This window comes from Dermacentor variabilis, chromosome 10 (genome assembly GCF_050947875.1).
Source record: "Dermacentor variabilis isolate Ectoservices chromosome 10, ASM5094787v1, whole genome shotgun sequence".
Taxonomy (NCBI): Eukaryota; Metazoa; Arthropoda; class Arachnida; order Ixodida; family Ixodidae; genus Dermacentor; species Dermacentor variabilis.
Window position 1 is genome coordinate 130,694,587 of NC_134577.1, and position 12,176 is coordinate 130,706,762.

The window sequence follows — 12,176 nt, forward strand, 5'->3', positions numbered from 1 at the left end:
CGCTTGACCAGCATTTAAATAACATAAGGAATGCCAGAAGTAGAATTATTTTAACAGGGGATTTTAATTTACCAGGTGTCGATTGGGATGCGAGAATTACGGGGCCAGTGGAAAAGCCTAGCGCTGATATAATGTTCGAGATTATGCTTAAGCATAACTTTGTTCAGGTAGTTCATGAGCCGACCAGGACACAGGGGCAAAATCAATCTACGCTGGATTTGTTATTTTTGACTAACGGAATATTTAATTATAATGTCGACATTGAGGAAGGCATATCAGATCATAAAACAGTAGTAGCAACTTTAAGTATAGGAAACACGCAATTAGAAAAGAATCCTTCTGTATATGTATATAATTTTAATCGGGCTGACGACACGTCGGTTATCGACTACTTAGAACGAGCTCTTGATAACATGCCGGTTGATAATGACATAAATAGGGTTTGGAGATACTTTGTATCAGCTGTTCGCGCCTGTTTAGAAAAATATGTGCCCAAGAAAATCAAGCGCATAGGAAAACCCAGTCCATGGGTAACTAGAAACATTATTCATTTGAAGCGGCGACTGAATCGTGCACGTAGAAGTATGCCAAGGCGATGTGCAGAAATAGCCAGTCTCAGTACACAAGTTAGAAAGGAATTAAAAGACGCAAAGGCGGCATTTTTTTCAACAACACTGGTGGATTACTTGCAAAACTCACCTCAAAAATTCTGGAATTACTTATCTGGTTCTACGTGCAACATTAATGAAATTAAGGTAGACGGAAATATCTGCACTAAACCAGCTTTGATCGCACAGGCTTTTAACAGTATGTTTAACTCTGTGTTTACACCTGGCAGTAATAGGCACCCCATAAATGCGAGCGATGGTTTGTTGCTGTGTGAAGATAGAAATGAAATTGTACTCTCTCGAGAAGGCATTCTAGCATTGTTGCTAAAACTGGATACCAAAAAATCTTGTGGCCCCGATGAGATACCCAATGAGTTTTTAAGGCGTTATTGTGAATGGATATCGCATTTTTTGTTTAGAATTTTTGCAATATCATTCCGTATCGGAGGTGTGCCAGAAGATTGGCTCCTTGCACGCATCGTACCTATATTTAAAGCGGGCAGTAAGTTATTGACGAAAAACTACCGGCCTATTTCCATTACATGCTCCGCGTGTAAACTGTTGGAACACATAATATCCAAAAATCTCGTTGAATATATAGAAAACAACAACTTATTCTACAGTAAGCAGCATGGCTTCCGCCAACGTCTGTCAACGGTGACGCAGCTTTTTGAGGTGTCTCATGCTTTCGGCGTCGCAATTAACAACAACGAACAACTTGATGTTATAGCAATAGATTTTTCGAAGGCTTTTGACCGGGTGTGTCACATAAAACTTATTGAGAAATTGTATAAACTTGGAGTCAATACACAAATTGTGAAATGGATCCATGCGTACCTTACAAATAGAAAGCAATATGTACAAATAGCAGGCGAAAGATCATCCTCATTACCTGTGTTATCCGGTGTACCACAGGGTTCGGTTTTAGGACCAATTCTGTTTCTACTATATGTCAATGACATTGCTAATGACTTGCATCCTAACATTGAACTGCGTCTATTTGCGGATGATTGCCTTATTTACTGTCGCGTTAAGAATGTCCAGGATCAAGTGTTGTTGAACGAAAGCTTGCAAAGAATTTATGACTGGTGTGTTACGTGGGACATGAAAATTAATTTCGATAAATCAGCTTACATGACTGTATCTAACAAGAAAACCCCGTTGCTTTTTTCTTACAGAATAAATAATAGCCCACTTCAACATGTTAGTAAGCTTAAGTATCTCGGGGTTACAATCACGCACAATTTGAATTGGAACGCACACATCGAAAAGATATGTGGTTCTGCTCAACGCAAACTCGGTCTGTTAAGACGAAAGTTGAAAGATGCTACACCCGAGGTAAAGCTCAAGGCGTACAAAACAGTAGTACGGCCTACACTGGAATACGCATGTATAGTCTGGGATCCGCACCAAGTAGGCTTGATAAATAAACTGGAACGAATTCAAAGACTAGCCGCAAGGTTTATCTTTAATGCTTATCAAAGGACGCAGTCTGTAACTGCGTTATTATCTCGTGCCGGTTTGCCCGAACTGGCCACGCGCAGAAAAATAGCCAGGTTGAAATTCTTGTACCAAATGTATAATAATAAATTCAATTTGGACTCCAGACTATACTTGCGTCCCCCTGGACGAGTGTCCCCACGTACAGCTCACCCTCATGTTGTAATGCCCTATGTGCCGCGTGTTGATGCCTTCAAATTTTCCTTTCTTGTGAAAACTATAGTTGATTGGAACAAACTTGACGCAGATGTATTTATTGAAATGCCCACAACTGAATCATTTGAGCGTAAACTGTCATGTGTTTGCTGAATGCATTGTTTGTTTATTGCGGAACTGGTGTTACGTGTTTGTGGAAAAAATTTTTTTTCCCCCACCCCTGTAACAGCCCGCAAGGGCTAACAGTATTGGAAATAAATAAATAAAATAAATACCGCCCGTGCTGTTTGTTCTCTCCCTCTGTCCCCGTCTTATTTGCGGTCAATATGATATGCAGTTAATTGTAACAAACTTCGGGCCTCATACCACTTAGCTTGCTATCAGTTGACAGAAAAAGCTGACGTTCGAAAATGTTTGCTTTTGTATGCATCTCCTTTGAATTCGTATTTGAGAATGTTAGACTCGATTTGCAATTTTTTTTTCGAAGACATCTTATTTTCTGTGCATTTTACTAACCCCTCCCTTCTATTCTCGTTTTGAATAACAAACACTACTCCTTAGTATTCAAACTGGATTAAGTGTTCTTTTTTAAATTTTTTACAAATGCTTACTAGAGAGTGACAGCATCGGGCGATATGGTTTTCAGCCCGTCTTGACATAAAACATAGTTCTGCATCACTTAGGCAATATTGCAAAGGCCCTCAGGGAAAACCTGGAAAACTCAGGGAATGTGGAAATGCCAATTTGGTAGACACCCCGAGTATACGATGCACGGTATGTTGCGAACATATCAAGCATTGTAGGCTAACGAGAACAAAGATATGCACCCGGGTGCACGACACATAAAAATACAAATGAGCTAGAACAATTTACGCAGTCAGGCACAAGGCAAAAAGTGATGGCAAATGTCTTATGTGCATTCCAAATGACAGATGTGCATTGATGTGTTTTACCGCACTAGACAAAATGTGTATTACAGCCAATAACAATGCTAGAAGCTCGACAAGGGACTATGCGTCTATGAATGGATCCAAGATGAGATAGATGCCTCTGTACGGTGTATTGCAGAGGGTGATGGTGGTATGTTTGTACCAACCCGTACATTTGCTCTCGTTGTGAGGCAGTTTGTCGGCTTCCCGTGTGTCGTGTGGCCTCTGAGAATAGTTACAAGTCAATTCGGCGTAAAACAAAAACTTTTGTTGCAGAGACCCGACCGACCTTTCGAAGCACTACCTTTTACTGCCCCCAAGGGCCCAAATCACACAGGCACGTTTGAAATAGCTTTGAAGGCCTTCCAGTACAATTATTAAGCATATCGGTGCTCATAATCTGACAGGAGGCAGCAGGTGTGCATGTGTATACTTAGGGAATACATACTGTGTCCCGTGACAATTGCCTCTTCCCACTTGGTATGCTTCACCGCAATACTTTGGGTTGTCTCATTGCATAACAGTACTATATTGAGGCGTAGCCGACTGTCGGGAACAAGCATTATGCAATGCATCATGCTTTCCGAGCTTTGAAGCCATTGGCAAGAATTACAAAGGCGCAGTTGGCGCCATTGTTAACAGCGGTGAATTGTTTTAATGAAAAGCACCGAAGAGCAAGAATCTTGGTAGTGAACATCAAGTAGCTAGGCAAAAAAAGGGTGAGGCGTGCAGATAGGACACAAGAGAAGTGGACAACACGAACGCTTCTCTTCTCGTGTCCTGTCTGCACGCCTTACCCTTTTTTTGCATAATGAATCCTTACCAACTATCTCAGCTTTCTGTCGTTCCAAGTAGATACGCCTATCGTTGTACAGCGGTGGCGACTACGGCCGCCAGCAGATCTGCGTGCATGAACGCCTGTTTGAAGCGGCGAGATAACCAAAACAGCGGCGGCGGCGTCTTCGATCAATGCCGTTTTAGGCCTGACAAAACTTTTTGTCTTGACCTGCAATCACGACAAAAAGTCTGGAAACTCGGACAGCGAACGGTTTTTGTGTCTGAAATTTCGGACGTTCTTACACATTGACTGTACGGGTACCTTGGCAGTGCTATTAACACATCCGAATTATCGGGCATGTCCGAAAAATCAGTCATTGACTGCAGTTGCATAACCCTGCTGAAACCATGACATTGCCAGGAAAAGGCAAAAATACCGCAGTTTTGCACAGTTGGCGCAAATGGCACTTGAGTGGGCGTAGCGAGGAGCAGGCAAGTTGAATTGCAGCAAAATGGTGCAGTTGGACCACCACGTATACACTTCACTTACATCAGAACTTTCTACAACCAAATCTACAATACCACTTCCAGAGTGTAGCAGGCCTGCTTCAAAATGAGATGGGAAGGGCACCGTCCACTTGAAGCAATTCACTGTGCAAGGGGAAGCACACAATGACAAAGCATTTTCTTAATTTTTATTGTCATAAGCAAGAGCACACTTGGGTGACCAAGACGAGACGTGACCACACTACATAGACTACTCTCTCGGGTATTTTTCTTGTTCCCCAATATATCTCTAATCAATAGCAAATAAAGGCCTCTTATGTACACAATGAAATGCAATAATTATACAATCACAATACAAATAAACCATCATATAATCAGCTATACTAGCACAAGGACACACATTTCTTTGGCCCGCACCTTAGCTAAACAAATAAACTTGTGTAAGCACTTTTACGATGTCATGTAAAGGCCGCACTCGCATTTTTGTGGAATGGGAAATGTATGCACACTCCTCACATGAGCAGACCTCAGCCAGCATCCGAGACATTCGGTATACCAGTGCGACACTGGCGTAGCACTCTGTTGCAATGCTGCCTGGAATAACCTACAAACATTCGGTTTCTTGCCTGTTAACTGCAATAATTTGGCTCATGCTGTTTACCTTATTCTGCAATATCATTAAACGTGGTCATGGCAACGTTTTATAAGATGCAACCGATAGCGATGAATTATCGAGTTCCTTAAACAAAGTAAACGAGCAAAAAACAGTGCTAAACGACAGGACGAAGAGAAGGACACAGACCACAGTGCTGACTAACAACCAAGTGTTTTTATCCTTGAATAGGTTTACGAACAGACAAAACAGAAGACACACAGGGACACACACGGTGCTGTGTGTGTCCCTGCGTGTCTTCTGTTGTCCAGCCTTTTACTACTGTAAACCTATTCACTTGGTTGTTAGCGCTGTGGTCTGTGTCCTTCTCTTCGTCCCATCGTTTTAGCGCTGTTCTCTGACCGTCATCGTGAACCAACCAGCCCAAATGCGTACCCTTCTGCAAAGAAAATGCACAGTGCACTCAGATAGGTTGCTGAAATGGCAATGAAATGAATGCTCTGCGTAAAAGCTGTTGCAGAGAAAAATTTTATGGCAGTGGCATGCACCATTTTTGGCAATTCGTTCACAGACAATATACTGCAGCCTATTGTTTCTTCTGGCGTAGCATGTTAGCGTCATATTTCATCAGCGAGGAAAATTATACTTATAACTCACTGCATAATTTCCAGCGCATAAATAAATTACAATGCATGTCACAAAATCTAGCCCATGTTTGCGAGGTAACACTAGCATGTGCTTACTTTTTTTACATTCTGAATGGTAATTAAATACTGAATGCAACCATTTGTTGCCGTACAAAGAATTTACGGTTAAGAAAGTGGTTTAAAGTTGTTTGAAGCCAGAAAGGCAAAGTTTAGGCAAATCCATGTGCTTCGAATCATTCTCGTGCCAAATGAACAGCCACACTGGCGCATTGTAATCATGTTGAATTTGTTATACTAGATGGCTTCACAGGCGTTTAGTGCCAGATTTTTCTCAATATATGATCTATGCAGTGACAAGCCTGTAAGTTTTTAATTGCAAGTGCACATTTACTAAATTACTTATTTCACATGTGACAACTACATTCAGCAAATTCAGGCTCAACTTTATTAAAAGTATGGTCCTTGCATAAGAGCATACAATATGTGAGGCAAATGCAAAATAAAAGCTTTCACCACTCTAGGATAATCATAAGCCTCTGCCAGAACACAAGAATTCCAAAATGCATGACACGGCACTGGTCACTTGGTATGCTATGGAGCAAAAGATTAAATCATTCAAGGGGAGAGAGCGTTTGACTTGCATCATTATTCCAATGACGAAGTGCTTTGAAAGAAGCACAAACACATTAGGAGACAAACACTCATCTCTCTTCGTGTGACAGTTCACCTGAACCATTTGACCGAGATGTTCCAATGTTATGGCAACAAAAATTTTCAGAACGAGAAAGAAAGGCTTTCAGCACAGCTCACACAACGCCTCCTTGAGGCAGAAGTTCTGTAGAAGCATCACAGAAGCACACAGTAAACAGTGCTTTTGAATATCGTTAATTCAGCTTCATTCGTATGCATGAGGATAATTGACTGTGCTTTCATGCCATTCTCAGTGTAAAACAGAACATGGGGGGGAAAAATCCAACCTGGACAACATTTACAAGACGAGGACTAACTGCTTATTTCTAAATTAGAACACTGGTACTGTGGGGCTCACCTTTCATCCCCATGTCTGTTTACAGAGCACATATTGACACAGACAACTAAAAAAAGTGCACTCCTTTCATGAAGTCTGTCAGATCCTGAGAATAGAGATATTTGGTCATAGACAGCGGTCGCAACAATCGTCAATCTTAATACGCTGCATTCCCCTACGATGTTTGTCTAGAAATCTTTTGGGACAAATTAATGCAAATACAGTCAATAAAGACAGAGGTAGACAACAAAAAAGATGGTTGGAACGAAGTAAATGAAGATGAACTGAAGAAGTAAAAGAATAAAGAGAGGCAACATTTTACTTGGAAAAACCACGGCTGGCCGAACAATACTCCCATACCCATCAGTGAATTTGTGTAAAAGCAACGACACTAGAAAGGCACCTAAAGAAATGAGAGCACCACATGAGCAGTGTGCATTTTGCATTAGCGGCAATAAAGACTCCCATTCAAGAGTTGTAACAATAGGGAGTATAAAGAGGACCATGCACACACGCACAAAAAAAAGGTTGTTCACTGCCTTTTGCTGACCTTTGCTGGAAGCTCTAGACTGGTAATGATAACAAAACATTGGTGCTAACAACAATGATAGTCATAAAACATATTGTGACAAACTGAAGAAAGCCTACAATGGGAACCCCTGAGGAATTTTCCATGGAAGAATACATGGCAGCCTTGCGAACTGTCTGCTGTGGCAGGCCACTAACAAGAAGGAAGTCACTTGGGTGCGAAAGAAGGCGGACAAATTGTGGTGCAGCACTTCTCATGGGGAGCAATGCCTCATTTGTATCTAGGGCTTACACTCCTACATTACGCAACTCACAATCTATAATCTCTCCGTATGAAGTATCGCGAGATGGTTCACACGTGTCTGCAACTTGAATAAGGACATTGCGGTGAAACCGACAACACAATGTGCTGTGTTGTCTATTTCCCCCATCTCGTCGTCTGTGCTGTTTTCACCATAATGAATGTAAACTAACAAGCCCAGATCAGAACCCTTCTGAATAAGGAGCGCACACTCACTCGCAGCTAGTGATTTAATCACCGAGAGACCGTGCGAGGCAACAAATGCAATAACTTGAACACAAAAGGCAAGGAATGTCCACAAGAGTTTATAAAAATAGCAGCTCTTTGCATTCCCGTGGTGTAAAAGCACAAGAAAGAAATACAGCATAAAAGGGTGTACAAGTCATCACACTAAAAGCACGGGCAAGTCCTGCGCCCAATGTTTAAAAGCAGTTCCAAAAGTGATCCATTAAAAAAAGTTGTCAGCCGCTAGCCACCAAGCTTGCTGTCCTTGGCCGCTGCTCAAAATGCAATCGCATTAAAAAAGGGACAGTGGTGCATGGGTATAAAAGAAATGCTGGTTCACGAGGGGCTAAAAGTATGCAGGGCCAAAAAAAGGGCTCTGTGAACACGTAAAGCAGTCGGGGCTGCCACGCTACATCAAGCGGATTTGGCAATTGTGATGCAATAGTTGGTGACAAGCACAATATAAAACTGGTGCACAGAAATGTCGAGTGAGCCATAGGGCCACTCATTGGTGCCATAGACAAAGAAAGATAGTGGTCCTTTCTAAAAGTAGTGCTGGACACCGCCAAAGGGGTCCCGGTTGTGACCGTAATGCTGCAGGTGGCGCTGGTGATAGAAAAGCGGATGTGTCACCCCGGCAGAGAGCACCTGCACAAGGTGGTGCCACAAGTCAACGCTACACCACGCTTCTCTTTCTCCCAAACTTGGCCACACAACTCTAATCCCGCACAGCAGTTAGGCAAGAAGACAGCTGCAACAACAATGTGAGAATAGCAAGAAGCTAAATTGCGTGCACACAACACACTGGGGGAAGGAGGCCAAATAATACAAGCACATTGTTGCCAAACTTGTGTGAGTTGTCAATTCCACTGAATGCATGCAGGAAAAAATACTGGCTATGTACGGCGGGAGGCAAATGACTTGCACCTGCTACAATAAAAGAAAATCAAATTAAAATAAAAAAGATATGCTGCATCATTCTGCAACAATGCTAGTAACATCGGCATTGACAGTATGAAGCACAGCGATTACACTGTAATAGTCAGTGACAAACACTAAACAGAACTGAGGCAAAGTAGGATGTTTCTGTAGCCCAATATTTGGATTTACAAGATGAATAATGTGCACAGTGTAATGTTAGTTTTATTGATCACAAGCTGCACAGAATGTTTCCTCACATCCTGCAGTCCATAAACTCTGCATTATTATACTTCAATGTGCACAACATACAAAAACACAGGCAGGAGAACAAGCAGGCATGGACTTTCGTACGTGCTGCAGTAGAATAATAAACAGTTACGAATTCGCCCAACTTTCATTACAGTTTGTAGACATTTGATGCCAACTGTACTTGGGTCTAGTCACGTTGGAACACCTTTGGATGCAGCAAAAAATCTTGTGGAGCAAACCACGAATACTACTTCCACATGTAAATGAGCATTTTTGCTACTCCTCTGTGCAGCACAGTCATGTCCATGTTTGCTGCTCACTCCTCAGCAGTTTTGTTGCATCATTCCTCAGCACCAGTAGGTCTTGCCCGTCTGAAAGGGCTGAACTCAGTGGCAGAACACTCGACTGACTGCAGCAGAAGGCGAGTTACGAACTTAGTGGCTAGAAGGTTGTTGCAACATGCTCACAAAGGCAGCTTCTGGCTGTGGGTTTTATTCAGAATACGCACTGCATTTGTAAGGCTGGCGTATCATGCCTAAATGTGCTTTGCAATAATGGGACAAACTAAAGCAGACGACAAGGTTCACATGATGCTAAGCGTTTTCCTTAGGAAATGCGCAGTTCTGCGGATGCCTTGGACTTGCTTGAACCTGTGCGGTAACATGCACTACATCACTAGGAACTACCGCAGAAAATGCAGTCAGTCTTGAAGTGACCTTCCGTGGTCGAATAAAGGACGTATCTCGCTGCAGCAACATTTTGACAAAGGTCCTTGACAAGGACAACAATCCTTGGCCGCATTTATACTTATACCTCCCTATCCCCAACGAGATAGAAAGATAAGGGTACAGGATAGGATAGGAATAAACTTTATTTATCCAACAGTTATTGATGATTGGTACATGTTCGTAGAAATAGCACAAAACACGACAGGTCAGCTCCCCTTATCGTTTCTGATTTGTGTGAATAAATGATTTACTGCCATGATGGAACGTCTTCTAAATAATTTTTATACAATGTTCTTGAAAGTAAAACATGTAGGGTTTCAAGCCTGGTGTGTATAGCTGAACTTGTTCAACTGAGATAGTCCACATGCATTTTATGCCATGTTCCATTTTACTTGTTTTTGTAGAGTTCTATCACACGTTGTCAATGTCTTGTGTACTCATCATGTATGTTAATGAATTATGGCCACTGAGTATGTGTACTGTACCAGTAACAGGTATGTGGCCTACCATGAGAGTTTTTGCACAATGCTTTATTTTAAAGGGCCCCTCACCAGACCACACGGCAAATTTTGGTTGTTATACATCGGAAATTGTTACATGCCCTCTCTAAGGAGCATTCTACCACAAGTATTTTCCAAAATTAATTTGAAGTCTTGTGAACCCGTGATGTCAGGAGGCGAGCATCAGTGCCAACGTAGACACTCTCTCCACATGCCCGGTCTAGCCTCTGCAAGCAACATCCCTTCCCTGTGTTCTATACTGGAGGATTGCGCGACGAACGGGCCCCAACTCCTTTTTTATTTTTTCCCCCTTTCTCTCTCTCTTGAGGTTTTGCCACGTGGCGCACTTCCAGTGACGATCCCGTGTGCTCTGTACAAGAGCACCCAATTAGCGGTATAAGTCAGTGCCACAATGATGAGCATTAAGGGAGCCACAAAAGGATGAAAGAACATGATTGCAGTGCTGGAACACGGTAGAAAATTACCTCGATTTGTCTTCGGCGTGAGCAAACGCACGACGTGGGAACAAGCAGACGAAACGGGACTATATACCTCTTGCTATGGTATGAAGCAAAGTAAAAACACGCAGAAATTCGGTTTGTATGTTTCATTATTTCTCTAAACTTTAATTTGTGTACTGAAGCAACAGATTGAACAAATAACTGATGGTGCCTTGAATAATTCTCAAAGTCACGTGTTACTACGAGTGATGTCACAGCAAAGACATGTACGTAGTTGCACATGCGCGACTGACACTCCAGCTGGGAGCGCAGCACCCAGTTCGAAATTCAAGCTCTTTCCGTGGCACAAAGGGATGCAATACTTAGCAGACATGATTGCCAGAACCCACTGTATGCACTGCGCTTGTCAGCTCAAAATGGGCAGACCTGGTGAGGGGTCCTTTCAGGGTATAAATCCTTTAAGCTTTTACTACGCATAACCAGAGAGATTTTAGCAGAGACAAAAATTTAGAAAAGGCTTCTTTTAAAAACAGTAGATACAGAAGAACCTCGTTCATAGTTCTGGAAAATGACATACTAACCGCCAAAATATACGATCTGAAGTCCCTAAAAGGTTTGACAGACTCAATTGTAGTTGACGTGAAGCGAAACGCAAATCCTTGCAGCATGAAACTTGTGTTGTCGTTTTTTCAGCTTGCAAGCTTACGTTTGCAATCCTCGAATTCGGCATGGACCAGCAGTTTCTTCGCGCAAGGTATTTTGGCGGGAAGTGTTGCGTGCCCTGTTCTTCACAAAATCGTTGCGGCATGAGTTGCCGACCTGTATCAAGCTGGTGGGGCTCGAGCTACCCGAGACGCACAGTGTCTTAAGATGGCGATGGGAAGCTGAAACACAATCAAACTGGTAGGGGACGCTGGAACACGATGCCTACCACGCCATCAGACATGACGCTCACTTCGCCCCACCTGCAGCAGGGAACGGCGGCGCGTTTCAGTTATCGCGAATGAAAAACTTGCAGTATGCTTACAGCAGCACTCCACCTGTGAAACAGTACTGTGAAACCGATAGGTGAAGAGGCTTATCGCAATAAGGCTGGTGGCGACAGCTGTGAATGCAGCATATGACGACCCGGGAAATATTCTGGTACTGGAATAGGAAACCAAGTGCATGCTGGCGTTTTCAGAAGCGGCCAAGTATTGCAGGGAAGCTTCTGCTGGGCTACCATTCTTGGAGCGCACATCTTGTGCCTTTTCTTGCTTACATGGGATCTAGTGGCCAGAAATTGTACCACACAATTACAGTCTGGCGATGTACTGAACGTCGGTACCAAAAGATTGTGTTTTACGAGAACTTATGAACTGGTAAAAAAAGAAGTGCAATACACTGGGTGATTTTAATGGAAAAGGGTCAAATGACCCATTGAGCGAAAATGCCAGTATCTGTCGTCTGTAGCAGTGAAAAGGCACCTAAACTTGCACTGCCACTGGCTAGCACACCAC

At 42.7% G+C, this 12,176-nt stretch overlaps 1 protein-coding gene across 1 annotated transcript in view; it reads right to left on the bottom strand.

The window, feature by feature from the left end:
• Positions 1-4,648: 4,648 nt before the first annotated feature.
• Positions 4,649-12,176, bottom strand: part of LOC142560961 (myb-related protein B-like) — a 315,010-nt gene continuing 307,482 nt past the window's right edge. The window contains exon 19 of the mRNA XM_075673395.1: positions 4,649-8,466. The gene's annotated coding sequence lies outside the window, so the exon portion shown is untranslated. The remainder of the gene's footprint in view (positions 8,467-12,176) is intronic.